General features: G+C 37.4%; 1 non-coding gene across 1 annotated transcript; it reads right to left on the bottom strand.

Moving 5' to 3' along the window:
• Window positions 1-3,320: 3,320 nt before the first annotated feature.
• On the bottom strand, window positions 3,321-3,428 carry LOC127746362 (small nucleolar RNA R71). The gene has a single exon (XR_008007981.1). It is a non-coding gene; the product is annotated as a small nucleolar RNA R71 (small nucleolar RNA).
• Window positions 3,429-21,967: the final 18,539 nt, after the last annotated feature.

Genomic DNA, 21,967 nt, shown 5'->3' with positions numbered 1-21,967 from the left:
GAAACTTGGTGCACAATACTATGGTTCACACACATTCTTCACAACTCCGCACAACTAACCAGCAAGTGCACTCGGTCGTCCAAGTAATAAACCTTACGTGAGTAAGGGTCGATCCCACGGAGATTGTCGGCTTGAAACAAGCTATGGTTATCTTGTAAATCTTAGTCAGGATATCAGAAATTATCAGGATTGATCGTAAAAAGCAAAAGAACATAAAACAGGTACTTGAATTGCAGTGATGGAGAATAGGTTGAGGTTTTGGAGATGCTCTGTCTTCTGAATATCTGCTTTTCTACTGTCTTCTTCTTCAAACACGCAAGGTTCCTTCCATGGCAAGCTGTATGTTGGTGGATCACCATTGTTAATGGCTATCATCCGTCCTCTCAGTGAAAATGGTCCATGTACATGGCTAATCATCTGTTGGTTCTCACTAATGTTGGAATAGGATCCATTGATCCTTTTGCACATTGTCATTGCGCCCAACATTCATGAGTTTGAAGCTCATCACAGTCATCCCTTCCCGGATCCTACTCGGAATACGACAGACAAGGTTTAGACTTTCCGGATCTCAGGGATGCTGCCAATTAATTCTAGCTTATACCACGAAGACTCTGATATCACGGATTTGAATACTCTATTGTCAGGAGAGGCAGTCAAACTCGTGAACTTGGAATTCAAGAGATATACATTCAATCTAAGGTAGGCCAATAGAAGCCACATTGGAGGACTTTGGTGGCTGTTTGCTCACCTCCGAAATGTCCTCTATATTGTGCTCCGTGGCAATGCCATAGGATCTTCTGCACCTCTTCTCTAGGCACGCACCTACGGATTATTCCGTCTACGCATCTCTTAAAGAGATATAGTTCATCCCACAAGTAGTACTTCGCATCAGAAAGTAATTTTTTCTTTTGCTGCCTGCTATACTTCTTGGGAATGAATCTTGCAGCTTTATAGTTTGCAATGTCTGCAAACCATGGCACTTCTTGAATGGCAAAGAGTTTCTCATCCGGAAAGGTTTCAGAGATCTCAGTGAGGTGGAGAGACATCCCTTCTACTAGCTCAATCCGGGACAGGTGATCTGCTACTTGATTCTCTGTCCCTTTTCTGTCTCTTATTTCTATATCAAACTCTTGCAGAAGCAACACCCATCTTATGAGCCTGGGTTTTGAATCTTGCTTTGTGAGTAGATATTTAAGAGCAACATGGTTAGTGTACACAATCAATTTTAATCCTACTTGATAGGATCTAAACTTGTCAATGGCATAAACCACTGCAAGCCTGCTAAAGCTTGGCTAGCCATGTCTAGTCTTTTTAGACTGAAGCTTTAGACTAACATTGCATGATTCTTGGAATTCTTATTAAAAATTTTGAGTTTCTTATTTTCTTTTCCAAAAATAATTTTTGAAAAATTACAAAAAATTTATAAAATCGTAAAATAAAAAATAATTTGTATTTCTTGTTTGAGTTTGGTGTCAAATTTTAAGTTTGGTGTCAATTGCATGTTTCTATTTTTCTTGCATTTTTCAAAAATATATGCATTGTGTCTTCATTGATCTTCAAGTTGTTCTTGATGATTTTCTTTGTTTGATCTTTAAATTCTCTTATTTTGTGTCTTTTGTTGTTTCTCATGTGCATTCTCAAATTGTTAGTGTCTCTAGTATGAAAATTTCTAAGTTTGGTGTCTTGCATATTTTTCTTTTCTTAAAAATTTTTAAAAATAGGTTCTTGATGTTCATCATGATCTTGATAGTGTTCTTGATGTTCATCTTGACATTCAAAGCGTTCTTGCATGCATTTCTTGTTTTGATCTTAGTGTTTCATGTTTAATTTCATTCTGTTGTTTTTCTCTCTCATCATTAAAAATTCAAAAAAAATTCAAAATTATATCTTTTCAAGTCAATAATACAGAGAATTGAAGATTCAGAATACACAGCAGAGGAATCACAGAGAAAAAGCTGGCCATTCAAAATGCCTAAGGAGGTAGCCAAGTGGGCGTTAAACGCCAGAATGGATACTATTCTGGGCGTTTAATGCCAGGATAACACCAAGGAGAAAATTTGTTTTCAATTCAAATCTTTTTCAAATTTTCAAGTTTTAAAACTAATTTTTCAAAATCTTATCTTTTTCATATCCTCTCATATCAATCATATCCTTTTCAAAATCAAATCTTTTTCATTTTTCTTTTATTATTTTCAAAAATCCTTGCTAACAATTAATGTTGTGATTCAAAAATTTCAAGTTTGTTACTTTCTTGTTAAGAAAGTTTGTTACTTTCTTGTTACTTTCTTTTAATTTCTTATTAGTCAAGTCATCAGTTTTAAAAATCAAATCTTTTTTTAATTGTTTTTTCAATCATATCTTTTCAATCATATCTTTTTAAATCATATCTGTTTCAAATCACATCTTTTTAAAATTCTAATTTCAAAATCTTTTTCTAACTTCTTATCTTTTCAAAACTTACTATTTCTTATATTTTTCAAAACCACCTAACTACTTCTCTCTCTAATTTTCGAAAACCATTAACAACTTTTTCAAAAATCTTTTTAATTAACTAATTGTTTTAAACTCTAATTTTATTTTGTTTAAAAATTTTCGAAAATTCCCTCTCTCATCTCTTTCTATTTAATCACTAACACTCATCCTCTCTTAATAATTCGGACCCCCTCCCTCTCTATAAGTTCGAATTCCTCTCTCTACCTCATCCTTCTATTCTTCTTTTCCTCTAACACATCAAGGAGTCTCTATACTGTGACATAGAGAATTCCATACTTTCTTTGTTTTTTTCTCTTTCATATGAGTAGGAACAAAGATAAAGGCATTCTTGTTGAAGCTGATCCTGAACCTGAAAAGACTCTGAAGAGGAAGTTAAGAGAAGCTAAAGCACAACTCTCTGAAGAGGACCTGACAAAAATTTTTGAAAAAGAAGAAGACATGGTAGCCGAAAATAACAACAATGCCAACAATGCAAGGAAGGTGCTTGGTGACTTTACTACACCAACTCCCGACTTCTATGGGAGAAGCATCTCTATTCCTGCCATTGGAGCAAACAAATTTGAGCTTAAACCTCAATTAGTCTCTTTGATGCAACAGAATTGCAAGTTTCATGGACTTCCATTGGAAGATCCTCATCAGTTCTTGGCTGAATTTTTGCAAATTTGTGACACTGTTAAGACCAATGGAGTTGATCTTGAGGTCTACAGACTTATGCTTTTTCCTTTTGCTATAAGAGATAGAACTCATAACCTAGAGACAGCCTGAACTCTTAGAAAAAGCTGATCAATGCCTTCTTAGCTAAATTCTTTTCACCTCAAAAGATAAGTAAGCTTAGAGTGGAAGTTCAAACCTTCAAACAGAAGGAAGGTGAATCCATCTATGAAGCTTGTGAAAGATACAAGCAATTGATCAGAAGGTGTCCTTCTGACATGCTTTCAAAATGGAGCATCATAGGTATCTTCTATGATGGTCTGTCTGAGTTATCCAAGATGTCATTGGACCATTCTGTAGGTGGATCTATTCATCTGAAGGAAATTCCTGAAGAAGTCTAGGAACTCATTGAAATGGTTGCAAATAACCAGTTCATGTACACTTCTGAAAGAAATCCTGTGAACAATGGGACAACTCAGAAGAAAGGAATTCTTGAGATTGATACTCTGAATGCCATATTAGCTCAGAATAAATTATTGACTCAGCAAGTCAATATAATTTCTCAGAATCTAACTGGATTGCAAGCTGCATCCAGCAGTAGTAAAGAAGCATCTTCTGAAGAAGAAGCTTATGACCCTGAGAATCCTGCAATGGAAGAGGTGAATTACATGGGAGAACCCTATGGAAACACCTACAATTCTTCATGGAGGAATCACCCAAATTTCTCATGAAAGGATCAACAGAAGCCTCAATAAGGCTTCAATAACAATAATGGTGGGAGAAATAGGTTTGGCAATAGTAAACCTTCTCTATCATTTTCTCAGCAACAGATAGAGAATTCTGAGCAAAGCCTCTCTAACTTAGCAAACATAGTCTCTGATATATCTAAGACCACCCTTAGCTTCATGACTGAGGCACGGTCCTCCATAAGAAATTTGGAGGCACAAGTGGGTCAGCTGAGTAAAATAGTCACTGAAACTCCTCCTAGTACTCTCCCAAGCAATACAGAAGAGAATCCAAAGAGAGAGTGCAAGGTCATAACCATGACCAACATGGCCGAACCTAGAGAAAGTGAGGAGGACGTGATTCCTAGTGAGAAAAACCTCATGGGATGTCCTCTGAACAAAAAGAAGTTCCCCTTTAAGGAACCAAGGGAATCTGAGGCTCATACAGAGACCATAGAGATTCCATTAAACCTACTTCTGCCATTCATGAGTTCTGATGAGTATCCTTCCTCTGAAGAGGATGAAGATATTACTGAAGAGCAAGTTGCTAAGTACCTTGGAGCAATCATGAAGCTGAATGCCAAGTTATTTGGTAATGAGACTTGGGAGGATGAACCTCCATTGCTCATTAATGAATTAAACGCCTTGGCTCAGCTAAAGATACCTCAAAAGAAACCGGATCCCAGAAGGTTCTTAATACCTTGCACCATATGTACCATGACCTTTGAAAAGGCTCTGTATGACCTGGGGTCATGCATAAATCTCATGCCATTCTCTGTAATGGAGAAACTGGGAATGTTTGAGGTACAAGCTGCAAGAATCTCACTAGAGATGGCAGACAAATCAAAGAAACAAGCTTATGGACTTGTAGAGGATGTCTTGGTAAAGGTTGAAGACCTTTACATCCCTGCTGACTTCATAATCCTAGATACTGGGAAGGATGAGGATGAATCCATCATCTTTGGCAGACCCTTCCTAGCCACAGCAAAAGCTGTGATTGATATTGACAGAGGAGAGTTGGTCATTCAAGTGAATGAGGACTACCTTGTGTTTAAGGCTCAAGGATCTCCTTCTGTACACATAGAGAAGAAGCATGAAAAGCTTCTCTCAATACAGAGTCAAACAGAGCCCCCACATTCAAACCCTAAGTTTGGTGTTGGGAGGCCCCAACCATGCTCTGAATATCTGTGAAGCTTCATGAGAGCTCACTGTTAAGATATTGACATTAAAGAAGTGCTTATTGGGAGACAACCCAATTTTTTTATTTATCTATGTTAAATTTCCATTTTTCATTGTTATTTACGTTTTCTTTAGGTTGATGATCATGTGGAGTCACAAAAACAACTACAAAAATCAAAGCAAACTAAAAAACAACATTAAAACAGCACACCCTTGAGGAGGAGCTTACTGGCGTTTAAACGCCAGTAAGGGTAGCAGAATGGGCGTTAAACGCCCAGTCTGGCACCATTCTAGGCATTTAACACCAGAAAAGGGCACCAGACTGGCATTTAACACCAAAAAAGGGCACTAAGTTGGCGTTTAATGCCAGAAAATGGCACCAGACTGGTGTTTAACGCCAAAAAAGAGCACCAAGTTGGTGTCCAACGCTAGAAAGGGAAGAAAAGCTGGCGTTAAACGCCAGGATTAGCACTCAGGTGGCGTTTACACGCTAGAATGGTACAGGGATGAGAAATCCTTGACACCTCAGGATTTGTGGACCCCACAGGATCCCCACCTACATCAACTCACTTTCTCTCTTCTTCACACATTCCAATAACACCCTTCCCCAAATACCCTTCACCAATCATCTCCATCCACTCTTCCCCAAAAACCCCCCACCTACCTCAACATTCAAATTCACATCCTTTCCCTCCCAAACCCAACCCTAATACATGAACCTTACCGCTCTCTCCACTTTTATATAAACCCCTCATCCCTCCTTCATTTTCACACATCATAAACACTTCTTTTCCCACTTGGTCGAGTCATTCAGACCTCTCCATCTCTTTTATTTTCTTCTTCTTATCCTCCCTTCTTTCTTCTTTTGCTCGAGGATGAGCAAACCTTTTAAGTTTGGTGTGGAAAAAGCATTGCTTTTTGTGTTTCCATAACCATTTATGGCACCTAAGGCCGGAGAAACCTCTAGAAAGAGGAAAGGGAAGGCATAAGCTTCCACCTCCAAGTCATGGGAGATGGAGAGATTCATCTCAAAGGTCCATCAAGACCACTTCTATGAATTTGCGGCCAAGAAGAAGGTGATCCCTGAGGTCCCTTTCATGCTCAAAAGGAATGAGTATCCGGAGATCCGACATGAGATTCGAAAAAGAGGTTGGGAAGTTCTCACCAACCCCATTCAACAAGTCAGAATCTTAATGGTTTAAGAGTTCTATGCTAATGCATGGATCACCAAGAACCATGATCAAAGTGTGAACCCGAACCCAAAGAATTGGCTTACAATGGTTCGGGAGAAATACTTAGATTTCAGTCTGAAAAATGTAAGGTTGGCATTCAACTTACCAATGATGCAAGGAGATGTACGCTCCTACACTAGAAGGGTCAACTTTGATCAAAGGTTGGACCAAGTCCTCATGGACATATGTGTAGAAGGAGCTCAGTGGGAAAGAGACTCCAAAGGCAAGCCGGTTCAGTTGAGAAGGCATGACCTTAAACCCGTGGCTAGAGGATGGATGGAATTCATCCAACGCTCCATCATTCCTACTAGCAACCGATCCGAAGTGACTGTAGATCGGGCTATCATGATCTATAGCATCATAATTGGAGAGGAAGTAGAAGTTCATGAGGTCATATCTCTAGAACTCTATAAAGTGGCTAACAAAACCTCCACTTTAGCAAGGTTAGCCTTCCCTCATCTCATCTGTCACCTATGCAATTTAGCTGGAATTGTCATAGCGGAAGACATCCTCATTGAAGAAGACAAGCCCATCACTAAAAAGAGGATAGAACAAATAAGAGAGCCCACTCATGGACCTCAACAAGAGCATGAGGAAGTCCCTCATCAAGAAATCCCTGAGATGCCTCAAGGGATGCATTTTTCTCCACACAACTATTGGGAGCAACTCAACACCTCTTTGGGAGATTTGAGTTCCAATATGGAGCGACTAAGGATGGAGCACCAAGAGCACTCTATTATTCTCCATGAAATTAGAGAGGATCAAATAGCCATGAGGGAAGAGCATCAAAGGCAAGGAAGAGACTAGAGGAGCTCAAACATTCCATTGGATCTTCAAGAGGAAGAACTAACCGCCATCACTAAGGTGGACCCGTTCTTTGATTTCCTTGTTCTTATCTTTCTATTTTTCAACTTTTATGCTTTATGTTTGTCTATGTTTGTGTCTTTATTACATGATCATTAGTGTCTAGTGTCTATGTCTTAAAGCTATGAATAATTCCATGAATGCTTCACCTTTCTTAAATGAAAAATGTGCCTAATTACAAAAGAACAAGAAGTACATGAATTTCAAATTTTATCTTGAAATTAGTTTAATTATTTTGATGTGGTGGCGATACTTTTTGTTTTTCTGAATGAATGCTTGAACAATGCATATTTTTTATAGTGAAGTTTATTAATGATAAAATTGTTGGCTCTTGAAAGAATGATGAACAAAGATAAATGTTGTTGATAATCTGAAAAACCATGAAATTGATTCTTGAAGCAATAAAAAGTAGTGAAAAAGAAAAAAGTGGCGAACAAAAAAAAGAGAGAAGAAAGAAAAAGCAAGCAGAAAAAGCCAATAGCCCGTTGAACCAAAAGACAAGGGTAAAGAGGATCCAAGGCTTTGAGCATTAATGGATAGGAGGGCCCAAAGGAATAAAATCCTGGCCTAACCATGTGCTTGTGTCATGAAGGTCCAAGTGAAAAGCTTGAGACTGAGTGGTTAAAGTCGTGATCTAAAGCTGAAAGTGTGTTCTTAAGAACTCTGGACACCTCTAACTGGGGACTTTAGCAAAGCTGAGTCACAATCTGAAATAGTTCACCCAGTTATGTGTCTGTGGCATTTATGTATCTGGTGGTAATACTGGAAAACAAAGTGCTTAGGGTCACGACCAAGACTCATAAAGTAGCTGTGTTCAAGAATCAACATACTGAACTAGGAGAATCAATAACACTATCTAAATTCTGAGTTCCTATAGATGCCAATCATTCTAAATTTCAAAGGATAAATTGAGATGCCAAAACTGTTTAGAAGCAAAAAGCTACTAGCCCCGCTCATCTAATTGGGACTAAGTTTCATTGATATTGTGAGATTCATTGTATATTCTCTTCTTTTTATTCTATTTTTTTTCAGTTGCTTGGGGACAAGAAACAATTTAAGTTTGGTGTTGTGATGAGCGGATAATTTATACGTTTTTTGGCATTATTTTTAGGTAGTTTTTAGTATGATTTAGTTAGTTTTTAGTATATAATTATTAGTTTTTATGCAAAAATCACATTTCTGGACTTTACTATGAGTTTGTGTATTTTTTGTGATTTCAGGTATTTTCTAGCTGAAATTGAGGGACCTGAGCAAAAATCTGATTCAGAGGTTGAAAAAGGACTGCAGATGCTGTTGGATTCTGACCTCCCTGCACTCAAAATAGATTTTCTGGAGCAAAAGAAGCCTAATTGGTGCGCTCTCAATTGCGTTGGAAAGTAGACATCTTGGTCTTTTTCAGCAATGTATAATAGTCCATATTTTGCTCGAGATTTGATGGCCCAAATTGGTGTCAAAACACTGGTCAGAGACCCTTTTCTGGCGTTAAATGCCAGAACTGGCATAAAAGCTGGAGTTAAACGCCCAAACTGGCACCAGAGCTAGCGTTTAACTCCAAAAAAAAAGTCTATGCACGTGAAAGTTTCAATGCTCAGCCCAAGCACACACCAAGTGGGCCCCGGAAGTGGATTTCTGCATCATTTACTTATTTCTGTAAATCCTAGGTTACTAGTTCACTATAAATAGGACCTTTTACTTTTGTATTTTCATCTTTTGATCATCTTTGATCTTGGGATCAGGTCTTTGAATCTTTTTTTGATTGTTTTATGTTATTTGGGAGGCATGGCCATTCGGTCATGTCTAGACCTTGTTCTTATGTATTTTTAACGGTGGAGTTTCTACACCTCATAGATTAAGGTGTGGAGCTCTGCTGCTCCTCATGAATCAATGCAATTACTACTATTTTCTATTCAATTCAAGCTTATTCTTGTTCTAAGATATCCATTCGCACTTCAACATGATGAATGTGATGATCAAGTGACACTCATCACCATTCTCACTTATGAACGCGTGCCTGAAAACCACTTCCGTTCTACCTGAAAACAAGCTTGAATGCATATCTCTTGGCCTCCTAGTTCTCGACGCATGGTTGCCTCTCTTGACAACAGAGTCTTCCATTCCGTGCAATCAGAGTCTTCGTGGTATAAGCTAGAATCAATTGGCAGCATTCTTGAGATCCGGAAAGTCTAAACATTGTCTGTGGTATTCCGAATAGGATCTGGGATGGGATGACTGTGACGAGCTTCAAACTCGCAAGTGCTGGGCGCAGTGACAGTGCGCAAAAGGATCAATGGATCTTATTCCAACACGATCAAGAACCAACAGATGATTAGCCCTACGTAACCCGTAGCCGGACCATTTTCACTGAGAGGACGGACGGTAGCCATTGACAACTGTGATTCCCCAACATACAGCTTGCCATGGAAAGGAGTACGCATGACTGGATGAAGGCAGTAGGAAAGCAGAGATTCAGGAAGAAGAAAGCATCTCCATACGCTTATCTGAAATTCCCACTAATGAATTACATAAGTATCTCTATCTTATTTTATGTCTTATTCATCTTTTAATTATCAAAACCCCATAACCATTTGAATCTGCCTGACTGGGATTTACAAGATGACCATAGCTTGCTTCAAGCCGACAATCTTCGTGGGATCGTCCCTTATTCACGTAAGGTATTACTTGGACGACCCAGTGCACTTGCTGGTCAGCTGCACTGAGTTGTGAAGAAGTGTGAAAATCACGATTCTGTGTACCAACTACTCTTGAATCTTATGTGTAATTTAATCAATTTTTACACTTAACCTCTTCGGTTAATCAATTAACCAAGATATTAGCTATTGATTAATTGAGGAGAAACCGAGGAGCCAAAACATTAGAAATTAGTTAATTAAGATTCATTGTGAATAATCCTTGCTTGCTTTGTACAGAGAAAATAAAGTTTAATTCTTCTAAAAACTTAAGCATTCCCAAAATCCTTGACTTTTCCATCATATATATTTTTCTCCAACAATCACACGTACTGCCTCAAGCAAATCAAAACCCTAGCTTTCAAATTCCTTTAAGCTTTTACTTTTCCAACAAATTTTCAAGATGCACTCAACAATTCTAGGTTTTATTGATTTAATTAGTAGTTTAATTCGATATTTGCGTGCTCAATCCATTAATCCGCGTGGGAACGATATCCACTCACCGTAGTATTACTTAAACAATCTGGTGCACTTGGCGGTACCCGTGAGCTTCACTTTGCGCTCATCAAATTTTTTGGCGCTGTTACCAGAGATTAATAGAGATTGACATTATACGTTTGATTAAATTGCTAAATTAGATCCTATTTTATTTTTTATTTTGTTTTCTTTTTACTATTCCATATTACTTCTTTTCAAATTTTGTGTATAAGAAAGCAATGGATAGCATCCTTCCAGTCAATAACTGCATGTTTGAATAAATTTTCTTGCTCAAAGCACAAATAGAGCAATTAAAGGATTCATAAGTTCTTACGTGTGACTTGTGTGGAAGAACACATATAAATGAAGAGTGTGAGTTACATGAGTACTACTTTGGATGGGAGAATCACCCTAATGATGGCTAGTGGAATCAAAAACAATATTTCTCCAATGTTGCATACCAACAACAAGAAAGCCAAATGCAATTTCAAAATCTTCTTGAGCTTGCTGTAGAGAAAATATCACAAACTGTGGCTGAGTTTTTTCTTGAGAATATGATAGATAGATTGTCTCAAACTATTGCTAAGTTTGTTAAAAAAAAACTCAAGATTTTATGCAAGTAATAAGAACAAATTTCAAAAACCAAGAAATCTCCATTGAAAAATTGGAGAAGCAAATAGGACAAATTGTTAAGCAATTGGTAGAGAAGCAAGCAATTTTCTCTCCAAGCGACACAATACCTAATCTTAGAGAGGAATACAAGGCTATTAACATTGAGAAGTCTGATGAGCGGATAATTTATACGCTTTTTGGCATTATTTTTACATAGTTTTTAGTATGTCTTAGTTACTTTTCATTATATTTTTATTAGTTTTTATGAAAAAATTATATTTCTGGACTTTTCTGTGAGTTTGTGTATTTTTCTGTAATTTCAGGTATTTTCTGGCTGAAATTGAGGGACCTGAGCAAAAGTCTGATTCAGATGCTGAGAAAGGACTGCAGATATGCTGTTGGATTCTGACCCTCCTGCACTCGAATTGGATTTTCTAGAGCTACAGAAGCCCATATGGCGCGCTCTAAATTGCGATGGAAAGTAGACATCTTGGGCTTTCCAGCAATGTATAATAGTCTATACTTTTTCCGAGATTTGATGGCCCAAACTGGCGTTAAAACGCCCACCAAAGACCCTTTTCTAGCGTAAAACGCCGGAACTAGCACCAGAACTGGAGTTAAACGCCCAAACTGGCATCCAAGCTGGCGTTTAACTCCAAGAATGGCCTATGCATGTGAAATCTTCAAAGCTCAGCCCAAACACACACCAAGTGGGCCCCGGAAGTGCATTTCTGCACTATCTGCACTTAGTTACTTATTTTCTGTAAACCCTAGTAACTAATTTAGTATAAATAGCATTTTTTACTATTGTATGAGGGGGCTTATGCCATTTTTCACATTTGAGAAGCTGGCCATCCGGCCATGCCTAGACCTTTTTCTCTTATGTATTTTCCAACGGTGGAGTTTCTACACCTCATAGATTAAGGTGCGGAGCTCTGCTGTTCTTCAAAAATTAATGCAAGTACTATTGTTTCTCTTTCAATTCATGCCTACTTCTTCTCCAAGATATACTCTCGTTCTTAATTCAGTTAAGTCAGAATGAAGGGGTGACCCGTGACAATCACCCACTATCTTCGTTACTCGCTTAGCTAAGATCTGCGTGCCTGACAACCACAAACGGTCTACATGATGTTCAACGTAGTCATTGGACGATAGCCGGAGTATAATCTCTTGGGTCTCTGATCCACTGATTTGACTCGCCTCTCCTAACAATAGAGCATTCGAATCTGTGAAATTAGAACCTTGGTGGAATAGGCTAGAACCAATTGGCAGCATTCCTGAGATCCAAAAAGTCTAAACCTTATCTGTTGTATTCCGAGTAGGGTATGAGATGGGATGACTGTGACGAGCTTCAAACTCGTGAATGTTGGGCGCAGTGACAGTGTGCAAAAGGATAGAGAGATCCTATTCCGACACAAGTGAGAACCGACAGATGATTAGCCGTACAGAAACCGTACCTGGACCATTTTCACTGAGAGGATGGATGGTAGCCATTGACAACGGTGATTCACCAACATACAGCTTGGGATGGAAGGGAGCACGCATGATTGGATGAAGACAATAGGAAAGCAGAGGTTCAGAAGAAACAAAGCATCTCCAAACGCTTATCTGAAATTTCCACCAATGAATTACATAAGTATCTTTATTTTATTTTATGTTTTATTAATCTTTTAATTATCAAAACCTCATAACCATTTGATTCCGCCTGACTAAGATTTACAGGATGATCATAGCTTGCTTCAAGCCGACAATCTCTGTGGGATCGACCCTTACTCACGTAAGGTTTTATTACTTGGACGACCCAGTGTACTTGCTGGTTAGTTGTGCGGAGTTGCAAAAGTGTGATTGCAATTTCTTGCACCAAGTTTTTGGCGCCGTTGCCGGGGATTGTTCGAGTTTGAACAACTGACGATTCATCTTGTTGCTTAGATTAGGTCATTTTATTTTAAGTTTAAGCTTTTTATTTTTATTTTTTTTTAAATTAATAAAATCAAAAAAACCAAAAAAAAAATTTGTGTTTCTTGTTTGAGTCTTGTGTCAAATTTTAAGTTTGGTGTCAATTGCATTTCTTTTTAATTTTTCTTAGATTTTCGAAAATTCATGCATTGTGTTCTTCTTTGATCTTCAAGTTGTTCTTGATGATTTTCCTTGTTTGATCTTTAAATTTTCTTGTTTTGTGTCTTTTCTTATTTTTCTTGTGCATTTTCGAATTCATGGTGTCTAAACATTAAAATTTTTAAGTTTGGTGTCTTGCTTGTCTTTCTTTTCTTAAAATTTTTTTAAAAATATGTTCTTGATGTTCATTATGGTCTTCAAAGTGTTCTTGGTGTGCATCTTGACATTCAAAGTGTTCTTGCATGCATTATTTATTTTGATCTTAAATTTTTATGTCTTGTGTTATTTTTGTTGTTTTTCTCTTTCCTCATTAAAATTTAAAAATAAAAAAATATATTTTCCTTATTTCACTCATAATTTTCGAAAGTTTGCATTGAATTAGTCAAAGATTTTCAAAATCATATCTTTTCTTATTAGTTAAGTCAAAATTTCAATTTCAAACATTTATCTTTTCAAATCTTTTTCAAAAATCAAATCCTTTTCATTTTTCTTTAATATTTTCGAATTGTTAGGATAAAAATTTTCAAAATTTTTTTCTTAATTTTATCTTAAATTTTCGAAATTAATACTAACTTTGAATGTTTTAATTCAAAAATTTCAAGTTTGTGACTTTCCTACCAAGAAAAATTCAATCTTTAAATTCTAGAATCATATCTTTTTAGTTTCTTATTAGGCAAGTCATCAACTTTAATTTCAAAAATCAAATCTTTTTTTCATATCTTTTTAATCATATCTTTTTCAAAATAAGTTTCAATCATATCTTTTTAGATTGATAATTTGAAAACCCTTTTTCTAACTTCCTATCTTTTCAAAATTAATTTCAAAAACTTTTTTAACTAACCACTTAATTTGTTTGTTTTAATTTTAAAGTTTACTATTTCTTATCTTTTTCAAAACCACCTAACTACTTTTCTCGCTCATTAATTTCGAAAGTTAGCTAACATTTTTCAAAAATCTTTTTTTAATTAATTAATTTATTTAATTTTCAATTTGCTTTTATTTCCTTTCTTAAATTTTGAATTCTAAATTAAAATAAAAACAAAAATATTTTTCTTTTCTTTTAACTAATTTTCGAATTCCCTCTCCCCCTCTTCTTCTTCTATTTATTTTATTTATTTACTAACACTCCTTCTCCACTCATCAAAAATTCGAACCATCTCCTCCTCTCTTTGTTCGAATTTTTCTCTTTCTTTCCTCATTCTTATTCTTTTTCTCTTCTACTCACATAAAGGAACCTCTATATCTTGACAAAGAGGATCCCTATTATTTCCTGTTCTCTTCTTTTTCATATAAGCAGGAACAAGGATAAAGACATTCTTGTTGAAGCTGATCCTAAACCTGAAAGGACTCTGAAGAGGAAGCTAAGAGAAGCTAAAGCACAACACTCCGGAGAGGACCTTACAGAAAATCTCGAAAAAGAAGCGGACATGGCAGCCGAACCCAACAACAATGCAAGGAAGATGCTTGGTGACTATGCTGCACCAACTTCCAACTACTATGGAAGAAGCATCTCAATTCCTACCATTGGAGCAAACAACTTTGAGCTTAAGCCTCAATTAGTTTCTCTAATGCAGCAGAACTGCAAGTTTCATAGACTTCCATTAGTAGATCCTCATCAGTTTTTAGCTGAATTCTTGTAGATCTGTGATACTGTTAAGACCAATGGGGTTGATTCCGAGGTCTACAGGCTTATGCTTTTCCCCTTTGCTGTAAGAGACAGAGCTAGAACATGGTTGGATTCATAACCTAGAGAAAGCCTGAACTCTTGGGACAAGCTAGTCAATGCATTTCTGACCAAATTCTTTCCTCCTCAAAAGTTGAGCAAGCTTAGAGTGGACGTTCAAACCTTCCAACAGAAAGAAGGTGAGTCCCTCTATGAAGCTTGGGATAGATACAAGCAATTAACCAAAAAGGGTTATACTGACATGCTTCTAGAATGGAGCATCATATGTATCTTCTATGATGGTCTGTCTGAGTTATCTAAGATGTCATTAGACTATTCTGCTGGTGGATCCCTGCCTGCAGAAGCCCAGGAACTCATTGAGATGGTTGCAAATAATCAATTCATGTACACCTCTGAACGAAATCCTGTGAATAATGGGGTGACTCAGAAAAAAGAAATTCTTGAGATTGACACTCTGAACGCCATATTGGCTCAGAACAAAATATTGAATCAACAAGTCAATATGATTTCTTAAAATCTGACTGGATTGCAAGCTGCATCCGGCAGTGCTAAAGAAGCCTCCTCTGCAGGAGAAACTTATGACCCTGAGAATCTTGCAATGGAAGAGGTGAATTACATGGGAGAACTCTATGGAAACACCTATAATCCTTCATGGAGGAATCACCCAAATTTTTCATGGAAGGATCAACAGAAGCCTCAACAAGGCTTCAACAACAATAATGGTAGGAGAAATAAGTTTGGCAATAGCAAACCTTTTCCATCATCTTCTTAGCAACAGACAGAGACTTCTGAGCAGAGCCTCTCTGGCTTAGCAAGCATAGTCTCTGATCTATCTAAGGCCAGTCTAAGTTTCATGAATGAAATAAAGTCCTCCATCAGAAATTTGGAGGCACAAGTGGGTCAGCTAAGTAAAAGAGTTACTGAAACTCCTCCTAGTACTCTCCCAAGCAATACAGAGGAGAACTCAAAGAGAGAGTGCAAGGCCATTAACATGACCAAAATGGCCTAACTTGAGAAGGAGGAGAAGGACGTGATTTTCATTGAGGAAAACCTCAATGAACGTCCACTGATCAATAAGAGGTCCCCTAATGGAGAACCAAAGAAATCTGAGGCTCATATAGAGACTATAGAGATTCCATTGAACTTTTTACTACCATTCATGACCTCTGATGAGTATTCTTTCTTTGAAGAGGATGAAGACATTATTAAAGAGCAAGTTGCTCAGTATCTAGGAGCAATCATGAAGTTGAATGCTAAGTTATTTGGTAATGAGACTTGGGAGGATGAACCTCCACTGCTCATCAATGAACTGAATGCCTGAGTTCAGCAGACATTACCTCAAAAGAAATTGGATCTCGAAAAGTTCTTAATATCTTGCACCATAGGCACCATGACCTTTGAGAAGGCTCTGTGTGACCTGGAGTCAGGTATAAACCTCATGCCACTCTCTGTAATAGAGAAACTAGGGATCTTTGAGGTACAAGCTGCTAGAATCTCACTAGAGATGGCAGACAAATCCATGAAACAGCCTTATGGACTTGTAGAGGACGTATTAGTGAAGGTTGAAGGCCTTTACATCATTGCTGACTTCATAATCCTAGATAATGGGAAGGATGAGGATGAATCCATCATCCTTGGAAGACCCTTCCTAGCCACAGCAAAGGCTGTATTGATATAGATAGAAGAGAGTTAGTCCTTCAATTGAATGAAGACTACATTGTGTTTAAGGATCAAGGATCTCTTACTGTAAACATGAAGAAGAAGAATGAAAAGCTTCATCCAGTTCTCTCCATACATAGTCAAGCAAAACCCCCACATTCAAACTCTAAGTTTGGTGTTGGGAGGCCACAATCATGCTCTAAACATCTTTGAAGCTATTGACATTAAAGAAGCACTTTTTGGGAGACAACCCAATTATATTTATTTATATTAATTATTTTTATTTTCCATTGTTAGTTTATGTTTTTTCAAGTTGATGATCATGTGGAGTCACAAAAACAACTGAAAAATTAAAAAAAAATAAAAAACAGCATCAAAAACAGAACACCCTGGGGGAAGAGCTTACTAGCGTTTAAATGCCAGTAAGGCTAGCAAAATGGGCGTTTGACGCCCAGCCTGGCACCATTCTGGGTGTTAAACACCAAAATTGGCAGGCAGACTGGCGTTTGATGCCAGAAAAGAGTGTCTGGTGTCTGGCTAGCGTTAAACGCCAATAAGAGTAGCAGAATGGGCGTTTAACGCCCAGTCTGGCAGCATTCTGGTGTTAAATGCCAGAACTAGCAGCCAGACTGGCGTTTAACGCCAGAAATGGGCAGCAGCCTGGCGTTTAACGCCAGAAATGGGCAGCAGCCTGGCGTTTAACGCCAGGAATGGCACATAGAAGGCGTTTAAATGCCATGAAGGTGCCGGGATGAGAATTCCTTGACACCTCAGGATCTGTGGACTCCACAGGATCCCCACCTATCCTACCTCACTCTCCCTCTTCTTCGCACCTTTCCATAACAATATTCCCCAATACCCACCTACCTCACCATTCAAATTCAAACCATTCCCCTCCCAAACCCACCCATTCTCCACACGCTTACCCTCTCTCCCTTACCCTATAAATAACCCTCCGTACCACCTTCCATTTCACACATCTCCAACACTTAACCCCCTTGGCCGAATTCCCACACACCTCCATCTCCTTTATTTCTTCTTCTTCTCCTCCTTTCTTTCCTCTTTTGCTCGAGAATGAGCAAATATTTTAAGTTTGGTGTGGGTAAAAGCGTTGCTTTTTGTTTTTTCCATAACCATTAATGGCACCTAAGGCCAGAGAAACCTCTAGAAAGAGGAAAGGGAAGGCAGTGACTTCCACCTCCGAGTCATGGGAGATGGAGAGATTCATCTCAAAAAGCCCATCACTAGAAAGAGGATGGAGCAAACAAGAGAGCCTACTTATGGACCTCAACAAGAGCATGAGGAATTCCCTCATCAAGAAATCCCTGAGATACCTCAAGGGATGCATTTTCCTCCACACAATTATTGAGAGCAACTTAACACCTCTTTAGGATATTTGAGTTCCAACATGGAGCAACTAAGGATAGAGCACCAAGAACACTCCTCATCCTCCATGAAATTAGAGAGGATCAAAGAGCCATGAGGGAGGAGCAACAAATGCAAGGAAGAGACATTGAGGAGCTCAAGCACTCCATGAGAACTTCAAGAGGAAGAACTTGTTGCCATCACTAAGGTAGACCCGTTCTTTAATTTCATTGTTCTTACTTTTCTATTTTTTTCGATTTTTTATGCTTTATGTTTATTTATGTTTGTGTCTTTATTACATGATCATTAGTATTTAAAGTCTATGTCTTAAAGTTATGAATGTCCTATGAATCCTTCACCTTTCTTAAATGAAAAATGTTCCTAATTACAAAAGAACAAGAAGTACATAAATTTCAAACTTTATCTTGAAATTAGTTTAATTATTTTGATGTGGTGGCAATACTTTTTGTTTTCTGAATGAATGCATGAACAGTGCATGTTTTTGATAGTGAAGTTTATGAATGTTAAAATTGTTGGCTCTTGAAAGAATAATGAAAAAGGAGAAATGTTATTGATAATCTGAAAAATCATAAAATTGATTCTTGAAGCAAGAAAAAGCAGTGAAAAAGAAAAAGCTTGCGAAAAAAAGAAGAAAAAGTAGCAAAAAATAAAGAAAAAAAAAGAAAGAAAAAGAAAAGCAAGCAGAAAAAGCTAATAGCCCTTTAAACCAAAAGGCAAGTGTAAAAAGGATCCAAGGCTTTGAGCATTAATAGATAGAAGGGCCCAAAGGAATAAAATCCTTCCCTAAGCAGCTAAATCAAGATGTCCCTAACCATATGCTTGTGTCATGAAGGTCCAAGTGAAAAGCTTGAGACTGAGTGGTTAAAGTCGTGATCCAAAGCAAAAAGCGTGTGCTTAAGAACTCTAGACACCTTTAATTGGAGACTCTAGTAAAGCTGAGTCACAATCTGAAAGGTTCACCCAATTATGTGTCTGTGGCATTTATGTATCCGGTGGTAATACTGGAAAACAAAGTGCTTAGGGTCACGGCTAAGACTCATAAAGTAGATGTGTTTAAGAATCAACATACTAAACTAGGAGAATCAATAACACTATTTTAATTTTGAGTTCCTATAGATGCCAATCATTCTGAACTTCAAAGGATAAAGTGAGATGCCAAAACTGTTCAGAAGCAAAAAGCTACTAGTCCCACTCATCTAATTAGAACTAAGCATGCATTGATATTTTGGAATTTATATTATATTCTCTTCTTTTTATCCTATTTTGTTTTTGGTTGCTTGGGGACAAGCAACAATTTAAGTTTGGTGTTGTGATGAGCGGATAATTTATACGCTTTTTGGCATTGTTTTTACATAGTTTTTAGTATGTTTTAGTTACTTTTATTATATTTTTATTAGTTTTTATGCAAAAATTACATTTCTGTACTTTACTATGAGTTTGTGTGTTTTTCTATAATTTCAGGTATTTTCTGGCTGAAATTGAGGGACCTGAGCAAAAGTCTGATTCAGAGGCTGAGAAAGGACTGCATATGCTGTTGGATTCTGACCCTCCTGCACTCGAAGTGGATTTTCTGGAGCTACAGAAGCCCATATGGCACGCTCTAAATTGCAATTGAAAGTAGACATCTTGGGATTTCCAAAAATGTATAATAGTTTGTACTTTTTCTGAGATTTGATGGCCCAAACTGGCGTTAAAACGTCCACCAAAGACCCCTTTTCTGGCGTAAAACGCCGGAACTAGCATCCAAGCTGGCGTTTAACTCCAAGAATGGCCTATGCACGTGAAAGCTTCAAAGCTCAACCCAAACACACACCAAGTGGGACCCGGAAGTGGATTTTTGTACTATCTGCACTTAGTTACTTATTTTCTGTAAATCCTAGTAACTAGTTTAGTATAAATAGCACTTTTTACTATTGTATTAGGGGGCTTATTCCATTTTTCACATTTGAGAGGCTGGCCATTCGGCCATGCCTAGACCTTTTTCTCTTATGTATTTTCCAATGGTGGAGTTTCTACACCTCATAGATTAAGGTGCGGAGCTCTGCTGTTCTTCAAGAATTAATGCAAGTACTATTGTTTCTCTTTCAATTCATGACTACTTCTTCTCCAAGATATACTTTCGTTCTTAATTCAGTTAAGTCAGAATGAAGGGGTGACCCGTGACAATCACCCATTATCTTCGTTACTCGCTTAGCCAAGATCCGCGTGCCTGACAACCACAAGCGGTCTACATGATGTTCAACGTAGTCATTGGACGACAGCCGGAGTATAACCTCTTGGGTCTCTGATCCACGAATTTGACTCGCCTCTCCTGACAATAGAGCATTCGAATCCTTGAGAGGATGGATGGTAGCCATTGACAACGGTGATCCACCAACATACAGCTTGCCATGGAAGGGAGCACGCATGATTGGATGAAGACAATAGAAAAGCAGATGTTCAGAAGAAACAAAGCATCTCCAAACGCTTATCTGAAATTTCTACCAATGAATTACATAAGTATCTTTATTTTATTTTATGTTTTATTTATCTTTTAATTATCATAACCTCATAACCATTTGAAATCTGCCTGACTAAGATTTACAGGATGATCATAGCTTACTTCAAGCCGACAATTTCTGTGGGATCGACCCTTACTCACGTAAGGTTTTATTACTTGGACGACCCAATGCACTTACTAGTTAGTTGTGCGGAGTTACAAAAGTGTGATTGCAATTTCGTGCACCAGAGTCCCACGATATGCATGCACAAAATATCACTGAAAAAAGATTCAAAACCTGTGGTGCAAGTATAGAGAAGGCTTAATCTCACAACAAATGAAGTTGTTCACAATGAGGTAGTAATATTGTGGGAGGCATCCCAATCAGTGAGTAGTTTATTCTCTCCTCCATTAAAGTCCTTTCTTTTAACCAATTGAAAAAAGAGAAAAATATTTTAATGAATGAGTTAGATCTTAGTTAATTTTTGCTTTCTATTCATAGTTTTTCTTTATTGATTTTAATTTTTGAAACTAATTTTTAAAAACTTTTGCTACCATCATTGTTTTCTTCTTATGCATGCATCACGTAACACAACGTATACTTAATATTCTATGTTCCTCCATACTCTTCACCACTTTATCATATGGCCAAACATTAAGTTTGGTGTTCACCAATATGTACATGGCCAAACTTTAAGTTTAGTGTTACAATTAAGATTAAGGAAGAGAATGAAGAGGGCAACAAGGACAGAGAGTGATTGAGATAATTTGGTGTAAGGTGGTTAGTATTTTTCTTTTTCCCTTCCATTTCCATTGACTTTTCTTTCTCTTACTCAAGCATCTTGAATGTTTCCTTTATTTGCATTATCCAAACTTGTACTAAACTTGTCTTCTGAAACTTATAATCATCATGAGAGAGAGTTGTTTTGATGGAGAAAAAATTGAATCTAATTAATAAAGTTCTCCTATAAAAAGTGGTGGTTCATAACCGTGTGATTATATTCCATAGATTATGGTAAAAATATTAATGATCTTGGAGGAAAGAGAAGAATGATTCTTCGTGAGCAGAGACTTAGAAAAGTATTATGAGATCTCTAAACAAAAAAAAAATTCTTGAGTTGAATTGGAAAAAAAACGAAAAAAGAGAGAAAAGAAATAGCCAAAAGAAAAGAAAGAAAAATGAAAAGATCAACAGAAAAGCAAAAATTACAAAGCTCTGAACATCAATGGCTAAGACCCAGTTATGTGCCTGTGGTGTTGATTGTCCAAGGAAAGACTTGGGTGATTAGATTCAAAGGTGTTTCATCACCCGATAACTTGGGCCAACAGGCTCGGGATTATCAATCGAAAGCCTACAATCAAGAGCCACCTTGAAACAAGACATTTAGAAGTCCAAAGAGGCTCTTGGCATCGATGTCTAAGAAATGAAAGCTTTGGCTATATGCTTCTGGTGTGACCGTGTCAAGGAGAAGTTTAGGTAATTAAATCCATAGGGTACTTCATCACCCGGTCACTTAGGCCAACTGACCCGAGATTTTTGACGTTGGAATTTTTGCTAGTAAAGAATTTTATAAAAATAGTCGTGTTGTAGATATAGATTCTAAACCAACAGAAATCCCTTCGTGCAAACGTTTTGGTTGTCACAAGTAACAAACCCCTATAAAATTGATAACTGAGTATTTAAACCTCGGGTCATCTTCTCAAGGAATTGCAGGGAGGTATGT

This window comes from Arachis duranensis, chromosome 3, assembly GCF_000817695.3.
Source record: "Arachis duranensis cultivar V14167 chromosome 3, aradu.V14167.gnm2.J7QH, whole genome shotgun sequence".
NCBI lineage: Eukaryota > Viridiplantae > Streptophyta > Magnoliopsida > Fabales > Fabaceae > Arachis > Arachis duranensis.
Note: the sequence above shows the minus strand (reverse complement) of the source record. Positions and strands in the feature narration are given on the sequence as shown.